Source organism: Cupressus sempervirens, chromosome 10 (assembly GCF_028749045.1).
Source record: "Cupressus sempervirens isolate cs-2001-9-10 chromosome 10, ASM2874904v1, whole genome shotgun sequence".
Lineage (NCBI taxonomy): Eukaryota > Viridiplantae > Streptophyta > Pinopsida > Cupressales > Cupressaceae > Cupressus > Cupressus sempervirens.
This window is the reverse complement of record NC_143127.1, coordinates 340856771-340884640: the sequence shown is the minus strand read 5'-3', so window position 1 is coordinate 340884640 and position 27870 is coordinate 340856771. Positions and strand designations below refer to the sequence as shown.

At 31.2% G+C, this 27870-nt stretch overlaps 1 pseudogene across 1 annotated transcript in view; it reads right to left on the bottom strand.

The window, feature by feature from the left end:
* LOC149533981 (MADS-box transcription factor 23-like) overlaps positions 1-27870 on the bottom strand; it is a 203381-nt pseudogene that overhangs the window by 99245 nt on the left and 76266 nt on the right. The window contains exon 3 of the transcript XR_016356697.1: positions 1204-1261. The product of XR_016356697.1 is annotated as an MADS-box transcription factor 23-like (transcript). The remainder of the gene's footprint in view (positions 1-1203; positions 1262-27870) is intronic.

Sequence of the window (27870 nt, the reverse complement as noted above, 5' to 3'; positions counted from 1 at the left end):
CTTCAAATATAGAAAATGCCATAAGACCAACCATCTCGCTACGCAATGCTCCTCTGAAAAGGTCAGACTGAAGAAATCACCTTCTTGGTGGTTGGCGGTTTCAGATGGCCACTACACTGTTCACAAAGTTTCTATAGTTGGGAATGGGTTGGATGGCTCTTCTCAAGAAGATCATTCTTTGGTGGAGGATTGTGTTGCTATCTCTAATGATTAAAATGATGTCCCTTTCGTGGTGACTAAGAATATTGTAGTTGTCCCTTCTTTGGTTACCAAAATTTTTGATTCAAATGATGCCCCTCTTGTGGCTCTATCTTACAACAATGCTACTATCCCTTCTTCTTCTACTGTCTTGATTTCAAGTGGTGGTGCTGCTTCAGCTATTTTATCTCCTGTACCAAGGGTGTTGGGGGATGGTTCTGAGGCTGAATGCCTTCACTAGTAGAAGGTCACTAGGAAGGTGGAGGATGGTTAGACAACAATAAAAGGAAAAAGAGTCGAGTTATCAAAACCTTTGTTTGATGTCTTTACGTTCTCAAAAGATGGGACCAAAATGTAAATCTTGAGGCTCGGTATTGTAAAAGGTTTCAGGTTCTTTTAGAACCTGATGCTCACCTGCTCTTTTAGATGTTTTATCTTTTTTTTGGCTCTCCTATCCTTTTAGGCCCATTGTTTCCATGTTGTCCATAATGGTTCTGGACTTAATGTCTATTCCTTTTGTAACCATTGGGTTCTAGGCACCATTTAAAACCTATTTCACTTAATCAAAAGAGAAATAGTAATTTTTTCTATTGATAATGATGTTACAATTATCGTTATTCCCCCTTTGATATAGAAACTAATTAATCAAATTATTTTTAGCATCTAAGTTAGGAATGGTAGAATGCGGTATCACACATAGCCTCACAAGTCTATATTAAGGATTTGGTTGCATAATTAGTAGTACTAACCAACATACATTCATTTTCCTTTTATTCCATTTAACCAAAAATAAAATTAATGTTTTAAATATCTAAATATAAAATAGATATTGATATCTATATGATTAAATTTTTATATATTTTAATTGGTTTAGGTCTATGAATAAGCCTATGTAAAATAATTTATCTAAATATGTTAGTGATACTTTGCAAATATAATACACATTCAATAACTATTCAAGTAAATGATATCTTATACATATGCAAAAGCATAGGATTCAATTACCTCAATATTTAAAATTTCTCCAAAGCTTTCACAATACTTGCTGAAGATCATCTTCATGCTTTAGGAAACAAAAATTCAAATTAATATAGAGAAAAAAATTTACAAACAAATTATATTATTTAAGTTACTTATAAAATAATTAACTAAATATGTTTAGATATCAAATAGTATCATGTACAAAATTCATAAAACAATTACAAATAATATAGAAAACTTTAAAAATTGAAAATTATAACGAAAATTTCACTTCAATATAAAAATAAACACACAAATATATAATGTATATGTACTCTTACTAATGATATAAGTATGAATATAGAATAATTGTTATCATTAAACATGTAAGTTATATATTTTGATAATTTTTTTGATAAAACAAGAATAAAATTTATGATTTTGTAAGAGTTATAAGATTTTAAATAAAACATGCTCAATAATATGTGTGTGCGCGCGCGCGAGTGTCTGTGTGTGTGTGTGTGTGTGTGTTTGTGATTGCTTTTGTAATAACATATCATCAAGTGTTATGATATTATGTGATTTTTTCTCATAATTGATACCTTGTCAATATTTATTTATTTCTTAATTGACATTGATTGAAATATATTCAACGTCACCTCAGCTCAATCTTTAGTTGAGTATGAATTAATGTGAAACTAGCTTTTCTAAATTAAACTCTTAAATTGCTCATCCTATTTTACTGGCTCTTACAATAACACGTTTGTACATGTTCCTATTTAGTGTTCTTTAGACATTTGATATATAATTAATTGGTCTATCCCATAACACTTGAAAATAAGAATATCATCATATCATACTTCAATTGCTAAGGGGCACATAGATTACATCTGCATATAGACCATATAAATTTTTTTGTACTTATTGTAGGCTAGTACTATTGCATTCACTTTGTCGAACTAGTGAATTAGTTCAATATCAATCAACCAATAAGAATGAACTATTTTTATGATAATTTCAAATATTTTGAAAGTTATTATATTAATTTTTTACTTTAATGTCTTATATATATTATTCATGTGAAAGATAATTGGTTGATTTCATTAGGTGTTACAGGACCCCTTTTCTAGAGGCTCTCTTATATTGATTTATTTTCACCTTGATTTTTGGCTAGCTAATACATTTTATTAATATTAAGATTTTTACTTTTTATGAAATCATTTATAGATTACTTTAATATACTTCTATATATAAATAATTACTTTAATGTTAAAATTAAATTAGCTCAACTTAAATTCTTAGTATCATTTTAGTGGTTAGTAAATAAAAAGAATAATTTAAATTAAACAAACATATTAAATTAATAAAAGGAAACTTTATAGTACTAAAATATAATATTAACCATAATTCAATACTAATAGTAATTTGATTATACACCTATTATTTAATATTTGGTTTACTTTATCTTTAACTATTACAAATTTAATTGTGTTTGGATTGTTATAAATTTACTATACCAATTTTATTTTAACACCTATTATCATACATACATTTTTTCAATGCACTTTAAGGGTAAGTACAACCCACTATGTGGTACTTATTATAAATGTTTCCTTTAATATTTCTTATTACATCAATCTAGCCTAACAAAAGAGATTCAATGACAAAAAAATTATCCACCGGTCAAGTTAAAAATGTCTTAAACAATCTCTCAAAGGCACTAGCTTAACAAACTCAAACGTTTATGAACTAGATAGAAGTAATTTTTCACAAATGTATTCAAGCACATTATTTTGGCACTACACAAATTAGAATATTAACAAACTTGTACTAAAAGTTGAATCATATACCTTTAAGGTAATATATATTATGAAATAATATTTATTGTTAAACAAAAGACAAATTAATTCTATAAGGATTCAATGTCATTCTACCATCACTAATTTACAATATAAAACTCCTAGTTCCTATATATACTATTCTTACATTTACTATAAATATTTATTCCAATATCTCATAACCATCCATAATCACTTAAAGAGAATTACTCTATCAAAAGAAATTTTTACAAGCTAATTAGCACCAAATATTATTGACTCTTAATATATGACAAAATTGAACAATATATTAAGTAGTGTGACTAATATTAATGACCCCCATACCTACCAGTTGATTAGAATTCCTTAATATTTTAGATATTATCTAGAGCTCTCCAATGTATTTTTATTGGATTGAAATGAATGTCGTGAGAAAAAGTTGTGGTCCTCACAAGTTTGAAGGCATTGTAAAGGTCAGTTTATACATGGGATACTCATAGACCGTCATGTTGTATGATGTTGATGACACATGACATTGTAAACTTAAGATGTGGCCATCCTCCCTACATTTTATATAGTTGACCAATTTTCAATAAATCAAAAAGATCATGGCTTTTTCTAAAAACTTTAGCATTTCATCTTCATGATCTATATAGTTTGTAGTCAAAAACAACAAAAATTTTGGAAAAATATCACTACATTTTCATGAATTTGGAAAAAATAATTTTTTTGACATTGTTTTGTCTTTAGTGCATTTTGTCTAGAGATTAGCATGTCCTATAAACTTATGACATATGGAAAAAAATGGCGACACAAACTAAACAAGGTAATTTAATGTTTTCATCAGTAATCTACATGCTTTCACATATAGGCATATGGACTCATTTAAATTTGATGTTAATCATAAAGTTGTATTTAATGAAAAAGTACATTCAGTAGGATTTTTCCCCCACAACAGACCCCTTTCCATTAAATACCTTTATCAATAAAATACACACGTGCACATTGCAAATATATGGGGGAAATTTATCTTTATTGTGTGACCCAATGCTCGATAAAATGTTGATTCAAGTACTCACATATGTATTTGACCGAATAACCTATATGAGAATAAGACTTATCATTTACATAAAACATAAAAATAGGTTTCGATATGGGTTGAAGCATATTTAAATTACACCTTATTAGTTCCTGCCATAGGCAGGATATTATAGCATTCATGAAATGTCAATTTATTTTTTCCTTTAATCAATCAAATGAGTTTTTACAAATGTTGGTACCTTTGTAATGTTATAATTTCTATTTCTTTTATAAAATTTTTTATTAATCATTTATTTCATTCCTTATTAGTTACTATAATGAACTGTGATGAGTCCCAAAAATTTCTAATAATTACTTTGAAATAAAAGTCATATATTTCTCCTCAACTTTGGCCTTTTCCTATTAAAATTACGATAAAATTAATTAATAGTAGGTGGTTGCAATTAAATGCATAAAGTAAAAAAATTTCATCATCTATTTCGACATAAATTCAATACAAATTTTTCATTACTATTTCCCGAAGTTGTGTCTTAAGATATTCATTATTCTAATTTCATTTTCAATTAATAATAGTCATTTTGAGAGGACATTTTTTATATTCATAAGTTAGTAAACCATGTTAATATTACTTTTTCCTACTATATTTTTTTTTTAAAAATTACTAAAGGTAGGAACTAGACACAATGTGTCCTTGTTAGAAAGAGGAAAAAAATGCGATGGAGTGAGCTTGTGACCTTGCCGATATAAATGATAAGTATTTTTATTGCTACATTTGTCTATTTTTGGAGAGAAATACACATATTCCTATCTATAAGTAGTTTTGAAGAAGTAAATGTTCTTAATATTATGATTATTTTTAGGAAGAATGTTATGAACTCTAAGTGAGTTTATATATTCTTAGAAGAATACAAAATATTATATTGTAGGTCATTGTGTATGAAAGATATTTTTATGTATTCTTTTAATCAATATTAATGGATTTGTCACACATTTGAAGTTGACTAAAAATTGTATCCATTAAAAGGTGAACCTCATTATCAACTTGTAGTGTATGGTCTTTATTCTATTATGGTTCTTATTCAATTTTAGTTTTTATATTTTATTAAATTCTATTTATTCAATTTGAAGTGTATAAATATTAAATAATGATATATCTTTCATAGTTACTAAAAAAATTCATTATTGTCTAACTTGAAACATTTTATTTTTTATAGAAGGATGTCTCTACCTATTTTAAATCAATGAAAAAGGAACATATACATGCACTAAGTCAAATAAATCAAACCAATCTGAATAACTTAATGAAAATCATAGTTTGTTAGAAATGCTTTAGAATAACAGAGAGGGGGGGGTGGGGGGGTTGAATTAGTTATTCAAGATCCAAATGTCCTATTCAAACTTTTCACTAACTGTAGTGAGCCCATTCAACCATTCACTCATCCAAGCTTTAACTTTTCTAACCACCAAGTTACTATAAATCAAAATGCAAGCATTACACATAAGAAATCAACACATAACACAGTGATTTATGTGGAAACCCAATTTGGGAAAAACCACCAGTAACATTCTACTCCATTCTCACTCTTCTAAAGTGATGCCCTGTAAAAGGCCTGCCCTGTTAAAGACTTACAACACACTGTCAAATGTGACCTTATTAGAGGATTTATCCACCCTATTAGAGGTGGGCCTAGTTAAAGGACTTTAGAATATTCACTTGGAATGCCACCCTGTCAAACGATTTACAAATGGCTATTAAACCAACCTAAGTCCATAGGATTTTCAGATCTAATAAAATTGCTAAAGAGTATTAGAAAATCTTTAACCTGATTACAACATACAACTTTTCTTGCAGATCTCAGATCACTTCTTAGCTCATACCATTGCTTGGCCTTCAATCACTGCAACTCTGACAACTTGCCCTCCTTCAAGCTTGGTCTCCTTGAGTCTCCATACTCAATGTACCAATGCAATCATCTCTTCACAACCACTTCTAGAAGCAGAGCCTCTGTGCTCTTCCTTCTCCTAGATGTCTTCTCCTTGACACCCTTCTAACCACTTCGTAGATTTGGCTCTTCAACATCAACAGTATCGGCAGCTTTTGCTTCTTGGTCTATGAATCCTTAAATAGAAGCCTTTGAGTTCCTTTTACCACTCGATTCTTCCATTCTTTAATTTCAATTTGTATGGATTAGGTAGGATTCATTGCATCTAACCCATATTTTGTTTCCTCTAGAAACTTCTTGAATAATCCTTTAGAATTCACCAGAAAATGGTTTACATAGAATTCTATGCCACCAGCTCATCATCCTTATCTTCCAACTCGTTCAAAAAATTCAAGGCAACCACTTTGTCGGCTCATATTTGGTGAATCTTCATCATTTGAAATAATGTAGCAGCTCAACACTATTGAAATATTGGTGCTCGACACCTAAAGATCACTCGACACCAAGATTTTTTTGATGCTCGGCACTTGAACTTCACTCGACACCTAAAGATCACTTGGCTCCAACTGAGAATTTTCTCAGCTTCAACTAACTTGCTTGGCACCCACTAATGATCTTAGTTTAAGCTTTACAGTCACCTTTGTTACAACTTCTTCCTCTAATGTTTCTAAGTGTGACCAACCTTTGTATCTTTGAGTATGCTATCAATACGTCATTTAACCATGGTCTTAATTGATCATTGTACTTCATTACAACATCATAACTCAACCTTTCCCTTAGGTGCTCTTGTTACATCTTGTTGACCAAATCCTCTTCATCAATCAACTAAGTGATAGTACTTGGATCTTATAAGAAAATGTCATTCCTACAAATAGCAGGTTTGACATCAATGACAAAACAATGATTGAAAACATTCTTTTAACAACAATCTTTCTTCTTTGCAACAATCTCCCTTTCAATCAGATTTCCAAAAATCTCCCTCATTGGCATTGGCGGAAAACCAAACTAATCAACCATCAGACTAAACTATTCAACCACAAGCTAATTAGGTTAAAACAGTAAGTCAAATGCCAAAAAATAATTGTAACTTCATATCTCCTTCTACTATTGTGATTGCTTCATTTCTGGTTCTCCCTCTTGGCTGATGCATCCTTGTTCTTTGTTTTTCTCTCTATATTATTCATCTTATGTTGTTCTGATCAACTTTTGATTATCTTCATTTGATCACCAGATTATCAGCATGTAGTTAGTCTCTCGCAACTTCTCCCTCTTTTCCAATTCTTTATCTTCAATAGTTGTTGATAAGTTTTTTGCTATTTCTCCCTCTTTGACAACAATGCCAAAGACATATTAGCATCCTAGTATGAAAGTGTAGCTTTTGCAGGTTCATTCTATTTCTCCCTCTGTCACCTTGCTTGGAATTTCATTACTTCTATTACTTTAGGCATGAATCCCAAAGTAAGAAACCTCTACATCAATGTGTAAAATCTTCAATAATCAGCTCATTTGATGCAGGGCAGTCTTGTCTTTTGCTTCAAGTAGCCTTGGCTAGGGGTATCACCCCTAGCTTGCCTCTAAAATACTCAAAAGCATCTTTAGGTAGTGCTTTTGTGATGATGTTAGCAATCTATTCCTTTGAGCTAACATATTCCATCTTCACTCGTTTGTCTTCAACCAACTCTCTTACATAGTGATACTTGATTGCAATGTGCTTGGTTTTAGCATGCATTACAGTGTTCTTTGATATGTTGATAGCACTTGTATTATCACAATAAAGTATCACAGGCTCAGTTACCTCTTCCTTCATACCTTGCAGTAAGTGTTTGATCCATACAATATTGGTACAAATTATAGCAGCTTCAACATATTCAGCTTCAGTAGTGGACTATGAGGTGCAATTTTGCTTTTTGCTAGTCCATGTAATCAACCTTTTTCTTAAGAAAAGTGCTCCTCCATTGGTGTTTTTTCTATCATCAATGTTACCTCCCCAATTTGCATCAGTGTAGGCTTTTAGTTCAAATTTTTCACTCCTCTTGTAGTACAATTCAAAGTCATCAGTTCCTTTCAGGTATTTCAATATTCTCTTTACTGCCATTAAGTGATTTTCTCTTGGATTTGCAAAAAATCTTGCCACTATTCCATCAGCTAATGCAATGTTTAGTCTACTATGTACAACATATTGTAGCTTTCCAATCATTTATCTATACAATGTCCGATTTAGTTTAGCAGAATCGTCATTCTTGAATAGCTTATGCCCTGTTGCCATTGGTGTGCTAACTAGTTTTGAGTCTTCTAACCCAAATGTTGAGTATCTCCTTGATGTATTTTGATTGGGTCACAAATATGCCATGCTTTAATTGATGTACTTGTAATCCAACAAAGAATTTGATTTCTCCGAACATTGACATCTCAAATTCATGTTTCATTTGATCAAAAAAACCTTGCAAAGAACATCATTTCCTCCAAATATTATATCATCAACAAAGATTTTTGATAAAGTTTATATTATATTATATTATGTCATATATTCTCTAAAATCCTATCTTCATAAAATATTTGTGCAACCTCTCATACCATGCTCTTGGTGCTTGCTTCAATCCATAAAGTGCTTTGTGCAGTTTTCAGACCATGTCCCCGTTCTTCTCATCAACAAATCCCTCTAGTTTTTCTATGTAGACTTCCTCTTCTAGTATATCATTCAAAAAAGTAGATTTAACATCCATTTGGTACACTTTGAAACCCTTGTATGCACCATACAAGAGTAATGTTCTTACTCCTTCCATTCTTGCAACAAGGGACAATATTTCCCCATAATGTAGTCCTTCTTCTTGTGCATAGCCTTTGCATACTAATCTAACTTTCTTTTTTCTTATCTCACTGTTCTGATCAAGTTTGTTTCTAAACACCCATTTGGTACCAATCAAATTCTTATCAGCTGGTCTAAGAACTAGGGTCCATGTTTTGTTCTTCTCAATCTGATCTATCTCCACTTCCATGGCTTTATACTGGTCATCATCTTGTAGTGCATATTTCACTATTTTAGGTTCAACCTTGCTCGGCAGACATGATTCATTCTTGAGTCTATTCCTTGTCATTGGTCTAGCATCCTTGTCACTAGTGATTTTATCTGCAAGGTGATGTCTCCTCACATACTTAGCTAATCTTGGTTCTATTCTTCTTTCCATCTTTGATCCTTCAACTTCAGAGTCATTTTGTTCTTCTTCATCAGGCACTTCATCATTCCTCTCATGTATACTATTTTCAAAACTAGAATGTGCATTTTCTACATTCTGCAACTCGGCTTCTGAATGCAACTCAGCATTCATAGACTGAGACTCGGTAGATACTAAAATTTGTTGTCGATTTTCAACTTAATTTGTAGCATAGTCTTCAACAGTCATTCCTTCATAGAAGTATACAAAAGATCTATAATACTCTGATTGTTTGGACTCATCAACCTAAACTTTTGTATGCTCATCAAAATTTACATTTGCACTTTCCACAATCTTATTAATCTTAGTACTCAAACACTTATATCCCTTACTTCTACTGCAGTATCCAACAAATATGCCTTCACCACTTTTTGCATCAAACTTGCCATTTCTAGTATCTTTTAGAATATAGCATTTACAACCAAATACTTGACTTGAACTCTATTCAATGTGTAAACTACAGTAATTATAGCTTCTCTCCAGTACTTTAGTGCAACATTTTTCTCCATCATCAAGGTTCTAGCATAGTCAATCACTGACCTATTCCTTTCAGCAATACCATTTTGTGGTGGAGTTCTTGGTGCTCAAGTTTTCCTTTTGATACCTTTGTCATTACAAAATATTTCAAACTCTTTTGATGTGAACTCACCTCCTCTATCTGACCTTAGGCATTTCAGGTTCTTTCCTATTTCCTTCTCAATTCTAGCCAAATACCACTTAAATATTTGAAATGCATCAGATTTTTTCTTCAAAAACATAACAGTCATCATCTTGGAATAGCCATCTACAAATAGCATTATGTATCTGTCCCCTAGGTAGCTTTGCACTTCTATTGGACCACATAAGTCTGTATGGACTAACTCTTTTGAAACTAGACTTAGTCATTGACTTTGTTTGCATATTGTGTTTTTAGGTTTCTTCAACTTTGGCAACCCTCTAACTTTGTTCTTTTTGCTAATGTTGATCATATTATCAAAGTTAACATGACACAGCCTTTTATGCCACAGTGACACATCATCAAATCTAACAACAAGACATGTTGCATCTTCTGTATCTAGGTAAAATAGATTACTCCTAGTTTGTTCACCTTTTCCTATCAGCTTTCCATCAGTGTCATAGAACTTAGCAGTTTTGTTTCCAAATTCAACTTTGCAACCTACATTGCCTAACTATGATACACTCAACAAGTTGTAGTTCAATCCTTCAACATAATATGCATTATCACATGAGCATATTTCTTCCTTGTATTGAAAGTTTTAAACTTTATGGACAAGTTTCCAAACACTCAAAAGATTGTGACTTTAATCATTTAACATATAGACACCATCAATTTTATTCTTACCATCAACTGTAATAGAACCTCTTCCTTTTATCAAAGGAGTGTTATCACCAGATCTAACAACACCACCATCATACCTATCATGCATTATCTATCAAATTCATCTTTATATTTAACATGTTTAATTAGACCTATATCCTCATGTAGACATATAAGACTCAATTCTCCAATAGTAATGTATACAATATTGTCTTTTCTTTTCTTTAAATCATCATCACTCACGCCTAAACTAGAATAGTAATATTTTTCATGATATTTAAGTAGTATCATTGTAGGCTTGTGTGTTGGTGTTTTCTATGTACATGTACATGAAAAATGACCAATCTTATTACAAAAAATAAAAAGAGATTTTTTAATGGAAATTTTCCTTCATACTTATCTACATATTTAGATGCTCTCTTTGCAATTAAGGCTTCTAACTCTTACAACTTCATTTAATATTCTTTTATCTCTTCCAAATCCCTAGCATGTCTAGATCCATAGCTAGAATAAAATTAAAAGTTGAAGAAATTTCACTAAATTCACACTTTATCTTATGCTTACAAGGAGTATATTTAAATATGGATACTACCTTAGAAAAAATTGTACTGAATATGCATAAAAATACAAAGTTGTGTCACATTTTAGGTTGACTTATTAGAATGACTAAATTTAAGTATTTCAATATAAAAAATACTTTTTTTCAAACATATGATATAGATAAATTCATTCTATATAAGTTATATATGGTCTCACACTTTTACAATTGGAAATATCTATTAAATACACGTTTTATACTAGTTTGTATCCAATTACTAATGAAATAAAATTACTCTAAAAAATTGGCATTTCAATAACTCTTAATATTTTTTATGATATTTTTTAATAATATATAAACACCATTTTATAGAGCTCAAATTTAAGAATATTCTGATATAGATTTTATAGTGTTTTAATTTGATATAGTATATTGTAATTAAAAATTCTACTAGCACACATTTTAACACTTCAATAGATGTTGATTTTGAGAAAGAAACATATATTAAATCATATTAAAAATATTAAAAATTATATGGCATTCTAGTGGAGGGAGTCCTCTTCAACAATGTGTGACATTTCCTATTGTTAGAATAGATTTATTTTGAAAAATGTGGTGGGAGATGACAACTACCAATTTCAAGTGAGTTGAAATTTCAATCATTATAAAAGAGAAAATATAGATCTAAAGCCAATTATAATTTTTGATTGTTCTAGCTATATATTTCATCTATAACATAGTCTATGATCAAAGGGAAATAAGTTTATTTCCATATACTTTTTTGGTGCGAACTAGACCCCTAATTTTCAGCATTTTTCAACAGATAAAAATTTAACTATAAAAATTAGAAAATATATATCAATTGTTATTCAAAGTAATTTTTAAAAATTATAATCCAAAACTTCATCAATTTCCACAGATTTCATTAGTTCACTTCATTTTCAAATTCTAAATAATAATACAAGTTTTATGTCATTGAAGGTGAACAGTTAAACTTTTGTTAGCCTTTTTCCTTTGCAAAGGGTGGCATAGGGTACATCAAATGCATGTTTTATACTATATAGTCATTTAAAAACAATAGTACTTACCAACTAATGAATATTTAGTCACTTTATCCATTGTTCTGACATCTTCAAGTTCACAAACATTTTTACCACAGGAATATGGAAATGATATGCATAGCTTCTAGACTATTTAATCTTTGAATATGGTTCCCCCAATGCATATAATTCCATAATATTATCTATCACCTTCTGCACATAGGTACTAATATTCTCACATTCACTCATCCTTAAATATTCAAGCTTCTCTTTCAAATGTTGTATCATTTTTTGCTTTTCACAATTTTCTCTTGCATGTAATGATTCTAATTGAACCCATATCTTATGAGAATTCTCCAATTCCATGGCATTCATTTGTTTAGGACCTCAAAAGGCACTATATAATGCTTTAATGGATCTCATGTTATTTCGAAGTTGCTTATTCTCATTGGTGATAGATTTAGATATGTGAGTGGGAGGTTCAACATTAGTAATCCTTCTTTATAATTTTCCAACACTCTATTTGCTTTTGGATTAAACTAATAATTGTCCTTCTATTTTATGATGCATAATTGGTTACATCAAACATGAGATTGACCTTCTTAAAGGCTTCCCTCATAGATCTCAATTGGTCAAGCTTGCAAAAGGTGACCAAGTTGTAATAGTAATTATTTAAGACAACAAAGAAACACTTATAACACCAAATATTTTAATGTCGAAACTATGTTAGAGAAAATACCATGGTGGGAATGAAACTCACTAGATAATGTAGTATCACATTCATCTTGTTAAAGATATTGTGGGAATGTGGATACATTTAATCTCACTACGTAGAGCTCACTACTCAAAGATACAAAAGGGTAGGTAGGTAACTTGGGGGAGGGGGTTAATTAGTTATAACCAATTATGCTACAAACCTTATAAACACTTTTAAATTATCTTAAAATATTTAGTATTTAAGATAATTAGCCTAGTAAGTAAAACAATCATTCAACTTAAACATTCAAATAACTTTTAACTTCTTCTATTGAGCATCAGAGGAAAATTCTAGCTTATACTGAGTTGCAACAATAAATAATAAACCTGAAATATACATACAACACATTTAGTATGCACAAAATTTTGACACAAGCATTTAACATGCAAACCATGTTAAGGAAAAAAACCCATCTAGGAACTAGATACTCAAAATTTTCACTCTTCTAAAGTAAGCTCTATTAGGAACCAACCTCGTTAAAGGTTACATATACATTATTAATGTAACCTTGTTAGGGGATTTTTACCAAAGAACATCTAAACCTTATCTCTCCTTAAAATATCTAAACAATAGCACACTTTAAAGGACATACACAATATTCAACAAAATATCACCATACAATGGATATACAAATAATATTATGAGGTCCACTTGGTTAAGATATTTTTATCTACAATAGTTAGAGAGTAATAGTGAAATGACCTATTAGGTTTTACCACTACCTTGTTTCTTAAGATCTTTGTGTCTCTCGATCTCTTTTCTATTTCTTTACTTTTCTTCCTTTTGATCCCTTCTAGCTGATCCACCTATTCACTCATCATCTTATCACTACTATTGCTTTATCCTCTTAATATAGTTCTTCTCGGTTATCCTTTTGGCTATCACTTTCTTCTTTAACTTCATAATCAATAATGAATATTGAGCTAATCCCTTGAATAAAAAATGTTTTCTGCTAGTCTAGAATCTTTGACATTTTTCCTTTTAATCACAATTGTCATATTTTCATTAAGGTCAGATTGTTTTAACTTAAGTGCTTGAGAAATATAATTTTACATTGAAATTTATGGTCCAACTCAAATTATTAAACCTAAATTATTAGATCTAGTGATTGACTAAGGCTTGCATTATCCTGTCTATTATTTGAGATCCCCTTGCAACCATTCCAAACTCATTCAATATTGTGCATGGTCATCTAGGTGCCCTACCATTCTATAGGGTCTGCTAGGTACTATTCTAAAGAGAAGCAGTTAATTCCCACCCCGTCGAAGCTTCCTTTGTCGTGATTGGTCTAAAAGCCACTCAAGTTCCTTTTCGAGTTCAACATTGCTCTCGATCAACGAGATCATTCTTACCCCCCCCCCCCACCTTATTATGATGTTGCTAGTTGTTCTACTTGATTCCCTCCGTGGAGTCGTATATATGACCCTATATGGAGTGCAGTCAAGCTCATCTTAACTACACCCCTACTCTTCTAATGGCATAGCCCTAGGGGTGGAAGGAGGCTATGGGGAGTAGATAGCTATATCAATATCTTGGGTGAGTGCCCAAGATAAAAGGCACCAAATCCTTTAGATCTTTGAATTTCCTCAATATGCGAGGAAGAGGAAGAGGGAAAGGATTCGGAACAGTTTTTGTAGAACCTATTTTCACTATGGAGAAAAAGGTCATAGGGCCTTTGAATGTCCCCAACACCAAGGGTGGATAGGTAGGAGAACCTAAAGGCTAGTCCAAAGTTGTGGATGTCCATGAAGATGCCAAATCATCACATTCTAAAGATGTTGAAAGAGGACAAGTCCTAGTTAAATGAAAAAAATTGTTGAGTGTTGAGAATCAACCTGATCAAAGGAGGGTCCTATTTGTACAAAGTATAAGTGTGAAGATAAGTGTTTTTATGCGATCATTCATGGTGGTAGAATTAACAATCCCATGTCAAAAAATATTGTCACAAAGTTAAAACTAAAGAGGCAAAAATACGTGTATCCCTAACATATTGTTTGGGTGCATAATAACCACAATATCACTATCAATGAGTAGGGCCTAGTGGAGTTAAAGATTGCAAGCTACAAGGATAATATACTTTGTGATATCATACCTATGGACATATGCCATATATTTCTAGGTATTCCATGGTAGTTTAATAGGAATATTGTACATGATGGTCATGACAATACCTATACTTAAAATGATAAAGGATTGAGTGAAAAATAATATGGATCCATTGAAGAAGAAAGAAGAAAAGATTTATAGTGCTCCCAACGTATGTTTTGTTGATCAACAGTAGTCCTTAGAGCATATAAGGTGTGACCATATATATTTTCTCTAATTCCAAAAGATGATAAAAATAAAGTACAAGAGACACTTAGATAAGTTGTATATTTGTAGAAAGAGTTTACATATATTGTATCCAATAATGTTCTTGAAGGATTACCACCAATGGGGTAGGTCAGTCACCAAATGGAATTGATTCTAGGAGCTAGTTTTCCAAATAAGGCAATGAACATAATGATGCTTGTACGAAACAATGAGTTGAATAGACAAGTAAATGAGTTATTAAACAAGATGTTGACTTAAGAGACTCTGAGTCCATGTTATGTACCAATGGTATTCTAGAAGCAAAGACAAATGGCTCATGGAGAATGTGTATGTAAATTATTGAGCTATCAACAAGATCACAATTCTATTGCCAAGGATGGATGGCATTCTAGACTATTTGAATGGAGCTTTGTGTTTCCAAAAGATAGATTTGAAGATTTGGTATCATTAAATTTGGAAAGAGAAGGATATGAATCGAAGATAACCTTCAAGACAAGGGAAGAGTTATATAAGTGGTTAGTCATGCCCTTTAGGCTAAGCCATGCACCAAGTACTTTCATGTAGCCCATGAATGAAGTACAAAAGGAATTTCTGGGTAGCTTTATCATTATTTATCTAGATGATATTTTGATCATTAGTAACACATTAGATCAGCATATCATCCATATTAGTAAGGGGTTTGAGAAGTTGAAGGAGAAAAACTTGCTAATAAATCTGAAGAAGTGTTGTTTTGTGAAGAATGAATTGGTGTACGTTGGATTTGTAGTTTCAAAAGAAGGTCCAAAAATGGACCCTAATAAAGTGAAGACTATCCTTGAATGGCCTACTCCAAGGAGTACCACGAGGGTGAGATCTTTGCATGGAATCTATAGTTTTTATAGAAACTTTATCTAAGGTTTTAATAGTATTTGTGAACTCTTGACTAAAATAACGAGAAGAGATTGAATAAAGTTTAAGTAGACTAAAGTAGTAGATAAGAGATTCAATTCTTTGAAATAGAAAGTGAAAAAAAAACCTATTCTAGCACTTCCGAATTTTAATAATGCATTTCATGTAGACTGTGATGCTAGTGGTACACCAATAAGATCTATTTTGAGTCAAGAAGGTAGACTTGTTACTATTTAAGTAAGAAAATGAATGATGCCAAAACAAAATTATTTTATTTATCATAATAAATTTTATCCTATAGTTCAACCATTGTAATAGTGGAGACACCATCTTCTTCCTAGGGAGTTTTCCTTGTCTACTAATCATCAAGCTTTGTAATATTTGAATAGTCAATGAAAGTTGAACCAAAGGCATTTCAAATGGGTCAAATTTATATAGAGTTATACATTGTTTTGGAACATAGAAGTGGGAAGCCTAATAGAGTTGTACACACTCTTAATTTAAGACAACTTTTCTTCATGGAGATGCATATTTAGGTGGTACGATTAAGAAACTAAAAAATTATATTTAGAGGATCCTAATTCTGGTAAAGCTTTGAAAGATTGTACATAACCTATTGTGCTTGATAGGAAAAAGTAGTTTGATTTCATAATCCATAATGGTATGTTGTTCAAAGGATGTTAGGTGTGCATTCAAAAAGCTCAATGAGGGAGAATATCATTAAAGAGAAGTATAGTAGTGGATTGGTTACACAATTTGGTAGAAATAAAAATCTTAATTTGGTTGTCGATAATTATTGTTCGCAATAGTTTCAAAAACATGTCACAAAGTTTATTCAATGTTGCAAACTATGTCAGATGGAAAAATGAGTTAAGTAGAATATGGGGTTGTTACATCCATTACCTATACCAAAGAATCCATCGGATGATGTCAACATAGATTTAATTCTTGGATTACGAAGGACTCATAGAGGGCATGATTCAATATTTGTGGTGGTTGACAGGTGTTTCAAAGGTAGCTTATTTCATTCCCTACAAGAAGACTAGTGATATTCATGTGGAAGAATTATGTTTTAGAGAGTTGGTGAGACTACATAGTCTACCAAATATCATAGTTTCAGATTGACCTATCATGTTTGTTGGGTATTTATATATTAACAAAGAAATTAAAGGTAAATTTGAAGTTCAGTTCATAACACCATCCATAAAATGATGGATAGATTTAATTTTTGAATTGGAGTTTTAGAAACTTGTTGAGATGTTTGGTTGAGATAAGACAAAATGATGGGGGATAAAACCAAAGATCTATATCACCTTTTAGAATACCAAAACCTATTTTGGTCAAATCTTACTTCTCTATCGAAACTCATTTTTTCAAAAACTAAAGCACCCTTTTATAAATCTTAGATTCAATATCATTATTACATAAATTTCAAAGTGTTTGATTAGTTATAATTGTTTATAATTTCAAAATATTATAAGTTGATATTTTAACTTTTCAATAGATGCTCCCTCAAAAATGGAAAAAATAGTAATTCATATCAAAAAATAAAAAATATATTTACCTCTAGAAGAGAGAGTCTTCCTTAGGATTATGTAGTTTCTTTTTTAAAAGGTGTAGATTTGATAGGGAAGTTTTGATGAGAGGAAAAAACTTTTTGATTCTGGTAAGGTTGACCTTGAGTACTTATAACAAAGAAAACATACATAAAAAATAATTATTTCATTTTTTGTTCCCTAACTATACATGTCATCTTTAAGATATTTTTAAATCAGAACAAAAAAATATGATTTTCATATACTTGTTTGATGAGAACTACACCCTTTTTTATAGTTGAAAAAGAGACTTCAAATTTTTTTTAAATGAATAATTTTTTACTCAAAAAAATTATAAAAATTGTAGGAATAAAAATAATCCAATTCTACACATTTCATCTGTTTACATCATCTTCAAATTCTAAATAGAAATACCATTTTTATGTCATTAAAATTAAAAAGTTGTATCATGATATCATTTTTCTTTATAAAAGGTCATAGAGGTTTGTGCTTTTACTCTAGGATGCCATTTTATCATAGGAAAAATTTTCATAAACTAAATCTATCAACAATAATTACTAATAAATCATCACTCCAGATTGTATATGGGAGAAGTCCCAAAAATGATCCTAAATTAAATAACTTGGATAAACGAGAGATAAGTAGTGTAAAGGCTAAAGATTTGTAGATTATTTGAAGAACATCAATGAGAAGGTGAGGAAGCTCATTAAGAATATGAATACACATTACAAGGCTAAGCAAGATGAAAAAATGAGGTATAAGGAAATTCAGGTTGGGGATGAGGTTGTGATTCATTTGAGGAAGGAACATTTTTTAATGGGTACATATAATAAGTCAAAAATAAAGAGTTCATGCAAGATAATAAAAATAATGATCCTTGAAGTGCATGTGAAGTAGAGTTGTCTATTGAACTAAATATTTTACCAGTATTTACCATTTCAAATATGAGAGTATAATGAAAGAGGGGTTGGAGATTAAGTTGCAGAAGTGTAGTAGAGTATTCTAGCAAATAATTTAGCTACAAAGAAGATTTAGGAGACAGTGGATAGTCATGTTAGCAAAAGTACAAGGAACATAACATAGAAAGATTATCTAGTAAAATGGAAAGGGAGGATAGTAGAATAGTCATCAAGTCTTTCTTGGGAGGAGATTGAGTGTCTTGGTTTTCCTCTAACTACATGAGACATGATGAGTTCACTTCTCAAATTACCTCACGTGTCAGATATAGGAGCATCTCAGGTATTAGAGGAATCTTTCATCGCTCAAAAAAAATTCTTTTCTATTTAGTGAATAAGGTTTGTCTTAATACAGAGTTGTTTTCCATGGTGCCTTGCTACTTAGTAAGTCGGCCACACATGTTATGAATATCCTAATTTGAGACATGAGATTTTTTCTTGGATATATTAGCCTAACTGTTGAGCTCAATTCTGTATCATGAGTATTCATGCACTTATTGTGAATTTTTTGTGTGAAATTTTGGTATAAAACTTTAGCTATAGTTTTGGAGGACTTATAGGCTCCAAATGGCCTTACAAGTGAGGCTAACTTGAGCTTGTGTGAGTTAAGGCCATATAGATCAATAATTATGATTGTGGAATGGGATTATAAGAGACAATTGAGTCAGTGGTTTACAAATTATGGTCTTCTAAAGTTGCCCAGCCAACCAAAATTTCCAAAAATAATTGTTATAATTGAATTCACCAACTTTGTAATTAATTTTAAGGTTGGTTAGCCTAGAGGGGGTTCGATATCTAGAAACTTCGGAGACAATGTAAAATTTCCTATATATGGAAGAATCTTTGATTGTCTATGATAGATTTGGGCGATAGTTTGAAGATCTATCTTGTAGATTATTGTAAGGAAGGTGGCCATCTGGGTTTGCATATTGTATTTCAAAATTTTGTGATTCCACATATAAGGAAAGCTTTTAGATTGTCTAAGGAAAGCTTTTAGATTGTCTTGGATAGCTTTTGGTGGTACTTCGAAGCTATGTCTTGTAAATGATTGTAAAGAAGGTTCTCATGAGGGTTTGCATATTATATTTAAAAATCTGGTGATTCAACATTTATGGAAATAATGGGTCAGTACAAGAAGTTGGGTTTCACTTTTGGGCAAAAACTCAAAGTGTTTTTCCTATTTTTGAAATTTCTCATCAATTGATGTCAAAATTTGACGCGTTTAGAGATTGAATTTTTTTTTTAAATCAGAAATAAAAATTGTAGTGTTCATAATCTACTTTTTGAAAATGTAATTTGACACAAATAATTGAATTTTTGTAAATCCTTTTAAAGGAAGTTATCTAACACACCAAAGATTGATGAAAATAATTTTCCTTAACTTTCCCTTAAATATTTTTCTTATTATTAATTTTTAATTCACTATAAAGGTAAATCTTAAAACCTCTCATGTATTGACACCATAATATTATCAAAATTTCACTTTTTTCAAAAAAATCTGTTTTTTTATTTTAACTTCAAAAGAATTTTATGTAGATTGATAACATCTAAATTAATTTTTTTTAAATATAAAATACAAAAGTTATTAAAGCTTTAGTGAACCTCGATCTATTTTACATTTAGTTACCACCTTTGATTTAAAAATAATACAAAAATAGTAAATAAAATCACAACACTATAAAATTTATACTTCTGAAATTAGGCCAATGAGAACTCTAATGGGTTTTTGTTTTGTAAAATAATTTGATTCAGAAGACCCTCTAAAAAATATTGTAAGGCATAAATTTGTCAATTTAATACCTTAGCCAAAACTTGAGAGGTCAAGGCATAGGAATGGTCTCACCAAGCCTATCTCGAACCAAAATTTGAGGCAAGAGAAAAAAATCTCACCTCATATTGTAATAAACGAGTGCACATTTTTAAAAAATAAAATCAATGTTTAAAATGCATTAAAAATCCCCAAAAAAATAGAATATTAGAATATTTTTAAAATGGGAACCCATTTTTTTAAATTTTATTTTTCCAAAAATGGGTACCTATTTTTTGAAAATAAAAACGGGCACCCATTTTGAAAAAAAGGGGTGAAAAATGGCAACCCATTTTTTGAAAATAAATATGGATGCTCAATTTCAAAAAAGAAGGTGCCCATTTTATGAGTTTTGGATCAGGCACCTGAGCCTAATCATGATCTCACTCTGCAAACTTCTACAGAATTGAGACCTAACTTCTTGCTTATACCCTAATAAGAAGCCAATATTTTGTTCTCACAAATTCTTATTATTCCTTGGTTTCAACTATGTGTTTTTGGTATTAAGGGGAGCCCCCTTCATCAAAATGAAGTAATTTGTTATTAGTTTGTGGGATGAAAACAAGTGCTCCCCCACGTTTCAATTACTTTCCTCTACCTAGTTGGGTAGGTGTGAGTATTTCTTGTTTGCCCATGTGAGGTTTGAAATATTTTACAATGTTATGCGACCAAATTTTTGTGAGGTTCCCAAATTCCAAATTTTATTTGCAAAGTATGTTTTTGGATAGATTTTAGACAAGAGCTGGTAATTTCATAGCCATGTTCCAAGTTTGATTTTTGGGTTTTTTGTTCACCAAACCATTTTGCATGCTATCTAGAGCATGACATTTGTCATGTTGAGAAGGAATTAGATTTTATTATAATTGGTCTTTTCTAGAAGGATAAAATGGATATATTAGAATGGTCATAGGAATGTTTGGGAATTTTTATATTTGAGCTCGAAATTGCCTTTTTAAGTTAGAATGTTGATGTTAGAATCCAATTAGATTTTGCGAAAATATGACTTTTATGATCTTGAGTTCCTTTTGGATTAATAAAAATGGTGTGCCTTACTCTAAATCATGTAGGGTTGTTTATATCCCATGATTATTTATATTATACCACCTTAGGAATCTTTTTTCTTTTCATAGTGGTTGATTGAGTTTTCTAATTGTACTTGTATTCTCTAAGATGTTGTGCTTCCTTTTTGTTTCTTCTCAATTTCTTTCCCAAGTGAATTTTTTTTTTTTTTTGATATTGCATTTCCTAAGTCTAGCCCCTTGGATATTTTTTTTTATTATATAATTTGGAGTTCGTTGTTCGCACCAACATGTACATGAGCATGTTATGGTGAGATCTTGTGAGATCCAAACTGCTGCCTATACGCCAGTTGAGTAATTATTCTTTTTGAGGTTCATTTGGAATTTGTATGGCCTTATAGAAGTCAATGTATAATAAGAAAGGGTATGTAGGGTAGGTTTTTCGAGTGGATTCTCATAATATATTATGCAATCCTAGAAGTAGCTAATAAGGTAACGTGGAGAGGTTTAAAAAATTGATAATGAAATAAAAGATGTGCTAATAAAACTTAATCTAAGATATAAGATTTATGTAGGAGTTGATGAAATCCAACTCCACAGCTTGCCAAAATTCACCTGTATGCAAATAACCCATTGAAGGGAAACCAAGAAGGAAGAGGTGGAGCTTGGAAAAACCCTAAACAAACTTGACAAAGAACATATTGCAAAACAATGAAAATGTATTTACAATGAAAATGAGATCTGAAAATACAATGAGAGAGCATGAACATAAAAGCCTCATGGAAGATTGTAGAAGCAACTAGAAAGTGGTAGAAGATAAGGTTGACAACTAAGCACTCTTCCACAAAAAGGTGGAACATGCTAAAAAGGAACAAACTCTCGTGTTGTCAACAACTCATCACCACAACTATTAAATCAATGCATTAATCTAAGTAAAGTTAAGTAAATAGAATAAATAATTAATAATTAATTATTTACTCTAACAATCTACAAATCCATATGGTAGTTATGCCTTTTGAGGGAGGTGATACAAGGACTATATGTCTTAACCATAGTCATTTTTATGCAAAAGTTAATACAAGTGTACAATGTGAGACCACCCAAGGGAGTTTAGTTACCAAACCCATATACTACTTGGGATACTATTTGACAAGTGACTACACTCCACTAGAGTCCCTATATAGTATCCTATAGATGTTTTTGAATAGTAACCTAAAAACCTACATTTCATTCTTGATCTTTTTTGTTCTCTTGAGTTTTTCAAGTTTGTTTAGTGTATGCAAAGAATTTTTCATGTGTCTTATGTAACTAGGGTTTGGTTTCTATCTCCATAAGCATGGTAGGATGGGCCTAAAGATTCTATGCGGTTGGGATGTGTTTATAACTATACCACTATTGGAGATTGATGACCATCTTCCAGATGCAAGATATTATTAAATTATCCCACCTTCTCTTGTCCTCTTGACTTCACTTTTGTACTTGTACTTTGGTGCAACCTCACCTTAATTTAAGTTATTCTTATGGTCATAGATTAGATTACTTGAATTAGTCTGTGACAAGATTAGATGGTAGATGTATAATACTATCATTCATTACTTGTAGATATACATATATATGCGGTTTAACAATAATATGAAATTAAGGAAACTTCCCCTTAATATCACAAGCACATAATTGAAATAGAGAAATAGAAACAATTTGCAAGATTAGAAAATGGACTTCTTATCATCTCTAATTGTATGCATACACAAATTTTAGAAATACCACATGTGAAGCCACATTGGTATGTTCCTTACAATATCCTATAAGCTAAAGCCACCTATCACCCATAACTATTTCAAACAACCCTACATGCCTTCTTTATATAGGCAATTTTCCAATTCCCAAGAAGGTTCCAAAAATTTAGCCCTAACCTTGACGCTTCCCAATCCTAAATTATTTTATCTTCAAATTTTATTACATTAGAGTTGGCCCAATTTTAAAATTTTTTTTTGTAAATTTAGGTAGCCCAACTTTTGAAGAATTTTTTTAGTCATAGCTTTGATTAGCTATTATAACCACTTTTCGAAAATGGCATCTCCTAAACTACAATACTCTAAAACATAACCAAAATTAGCCAAGGATTAACCTTGTTTTAAAGCCTCTAAGGCCTTCAAAATTGAATTGAAATATTTTGTACCAAAAATTATTGATACTTCACCAAAATAGATGGTATTGCAATGAAACTAAACGAATAGGATGATATGTCTAAGGTGAACCTCCCCTTATAAAATTAGAATATTCTAAGCTTGAATGATAGACTTACTAAAAATAGTAATTTTCTAAAAAGGAAATTGTGCACTGATACAACCCTTATTGAAAATGACAAAAATAAATATTTTTGGCTGATACACGATTTCCTTTTCACCTAGAATTCTACTACATAAGATACCTAGAGTAATTTGACAAGTTTCCCTATCATGACTCGGGTGTTCTGAGGGAAACTAATATGGTTACTTCCTCCTTTGCTAGGAAAGATTAATCCTCAATAGATCATCATTTCTATTTGCCCATATATTATTCATACGTATTATTCCTTGGACTTCTACCAATATGATTATCCAGTACATCTTCAATGTCTTTTTTGGTTGAAGTACTTGTCATAATACTCCACTATACTTACATGTCCCCACCTACAAAACCTACTTCATGATATTTTATCATATTTGAAAATTTAGATACTAGTCAAATATTATATTCACTTGACAACTTTACTTCATAGGCATTTCCTAAATCATGCTTCTTCAATATCTTGCATGGTCCAAACAACTTCTTTCAACTTTTTATTTGTTTCTACTAGATATCACTCCTTCCTCAAATAAACCATGACTTCATGTATAGCCTAAAATTCGTTATACCTCTTTTTTTCATTTTCCTTAGCCTTGTAATATGTATTCATTTGACTAATATGCTTCCTCACCTCCTCATGATTGTTCTTTAAGTGTTTGACAAAATCTTCAGTTTTGGGTCTACTTATTTCCCCTTTGTCCTGTTTCCCTTATTTAGAAGCATCTTTGTACAAGACTATTTTTTTAACTAGGACTTCTCCTAATTCAACATCTTCGGAATATGATGACTTGGCATTTTCATGTACATGTACAACTCTTACATATAATTCATCTCTCCTATTTTTCCTTCCTTAGAATTGAGGATATGCATAAGCTTAATGACATTCTTCTTCACAGTGGAAACATGTTCCATGAAGGGTTCCTCTTCTTAGTCATTCTCATCTTTCTCTTCCTCTTTTATCCTTATTATTTTGATCATGGAAACAATTGAAATTATTTCCCCTCTAATTCTTACTACCACTAGCCGCATCCTTCTTTTTCTAATGTTTATTTTTGCCTTTGTAAGATTGTCTACTAGATATGCTAGCACGATCTATTCTATTTTTCCTAGTCTCAAAATTCTTGTTCAACTTTTCCACTACTCTTAAAGAAAATTGGTATGCCTCTTCAATTCTAGTCATTCTATCCAAACTCATCTCATCTTGAATTCTTGGCCTAAACCCACTAAGATAATAGCTAATTTTCTCCTTTTTAGCTTGTCTATGGTATATTTTTATGAGGACTTGATAGAACTCTTTTGTATACTCTTGAATCGATATTCCCGCTTGCTTTAACCCTTGCATTTTTTTTTCTTGAAAATCAAATTCATATTTTATGGTAATTTACTATTAATTTAGTTTATCCACCATATGATCTCACCTTCGGATTTTATTTTTTCATCTTCCTTTTCTCTCCAATTAATTCTCCTAACACCAATTTTTTCCATGAACCATCAATTTGTCCTTCACAAACTAGACCTAATCAAAATCTTTTATATCTTCATACTCGAAAATATTATTCTAATTTATAAATGAATTTAGTGTGTGATATCTTAGTGAAGGATCTTCCACTTTTGACTCTTGCATCATGCAATAGAATATTTTATCACATGGCTTCTAGATCAGTTTTATCACATAATAATCTATTTGTTTCATTGTACCTTATTTAGTGAGCATTTCTAGACCTTTCTACAAATTCAATTTTGGGTTTTGGGATACCCATTTGGGAATTATATCTTCCCAATTCAAAGTATTCTTCTTATCACACCCTTCTAGAAAAGGTTAGGTAATCTCCCTCTTTAAATTACACTTAATGCTGAAAATGAATTCGTATGGTTAATTTTTCTAAGAAACTTGTATATTGTATTTTTTAATTGAATGCTTTAACTCATGTAATTCTAGATATTGGAATGAATCTTGTATATTATTTATGTTGTTGGTAAATGAATGTATCGTAGTAATGATAGTTTGAGAATCCTTCATAGTTGTTTAGTCTTCTACTTATGATAAATTTATGATGATATAAGCATATTTTATACTTTATTTACCAAAAAAAAATATGTTAGCTTATAACTGATCCTTCCATATAAGTATTCTTGAGCACACCATTATAAAAAAGATTTCACCTTATTTACAATACACCAATATAAACTAAGTTGACCTTAATCATGACCTACAATAATACATTATAATAATTGTTATGGTTTCACAATGCATGCCCTATTTTTGACTCATTATGGGGACTCACTCTTTTAATGTGATCTCTTTCAAAGCACCCAGTCAGGCACCTTGATGGATCATGATCTCCCTCTAAGTCTAGAGTCCACGACATCTTGTCACTCAGGTCAATGCAATAGTGAGTGGAAAAAATGGAAAAGTTTTGCTTAATGAATTCCAAAAGTGCAAGTGCGCAACAACATACATGTGTACATATGCATGTGCACTAAGTGCACAACATGCATGCTCACCTCCAATCCTAGAGGCACACATACGCAAGTGCGCAACTCTAGAGGTGCACACACTCTCGAGCCTCCACCTATAAATATAACTCCTCTTGCCTCATTCTATTCACTTATATGCATAGATACTCTAGAGAAGCACCTTCACAGTACTAATTTAACCTTTTACCTAAGGTAAAATGAAGGTGCACATATATGCACATGCACATGTGCACACCATCATAACATACACATTATGTGAAGAGACAATTATCCCCCCATAGGCACATCAAAGTGTGTGTGTTTCACACGTGCATGTGCGCTAAATGCACAATATGTGCACTACATTTTAAAACTATTTTGTAGTAATAAAAAGTATATGAACTTGTACACCTTACAAACATACGCATGTGCATAAGTGCACACTTTAGACACTATTACGGCTTTTGAGAAATTTTATTCATTTTTGTTGGTTTTCTTCTAGCTAGGTCATCTTTCTAAGGTTGAATTAGTTTTTCATCATTAATAAATATTGAATTTTATCTTTTGTGCAGAAAATGGCATCATCTTCATCCTCTATGAGTGCAAAGATTGCATCGAAACTAGTTTCCTTCAAATATCAAGAAGCACCCAAGAAATCCAAATTTGGAGACAGCCACTTAGAAATTCGAGACACAGAGCTAGGACATATCAAATGGAATGCCTTCCTACTACTATACATCAAGTTTAATGAGAGGTGAGCTATGGTATCTGCATTGATCAATAGTGGACTAGTGTACATGGCCTCTAATATGGTATCATTCCAATCATCAGAGATGATTATGACTCTATTACACCACTATGTGCCAGAAGAGAAAGTGGTTAAAAGGCTGACTAAAGAAATCATCTTGTATATTATGCCTAGCAACATCAATAAGGTATTCCATCTACCTTGTGTAGATCAATACTTACAGATCTCTTATGACATGGTCGCTAGGTGGTATAGAGAAAATGATTTTGACGTGAAAGAAATGGTACAAGGAAAGTACCTCACTGATAGGACACGTTTGAACTAGAGAAGAGGAAAGGCTGATATGACTCAAGGTTACATGATAGATAAGATTAGCTACTCTATAGTCTTTCTGAGTAGAGTCATGGGCCTCCCTAAAGCCAGTCACTTAGAAACATGGATGGTACACTTCATAGAGACTATAAAAACAGAGAAGATGCCTATTGAATGGACTATGATCCTTAGGAACAATATAGATGAGGAACTAATTTTAGTGAAGAATGATCCCCACTTCTACAGGACCTTTTACATTGTATATCTTCTAAAGGCAAGATGAAAAAATTTCCTAGGTTTGGTTAGGAAGGTGAGTATGTAGCATGCAAATGCATGGTTATATATAGTCTATCTACAACTTGTGAAACACAATCTTCCCTTCAAGAGCATAAAATATATGCTAGTCAATGATGGATTCATCATAGCCATCAATTAGTTTATAGAAGGAGACTATGCCAAGAAAATGTTAGTAGTAGTAGTAGCACAAAAAGTATAGATTAGAGCTTATTTCATTCAATTCAACACATTTTATTATATTAGGGTAGCTAGTACTCCATTATACCTGAAGAAGCTCCCATGATAACAATCAGATAGACTACTACTATTAGAGATAGGAAGGCAATTGATTTATTCTTCTGCTAAGGTGAGAAAACAACATAAGA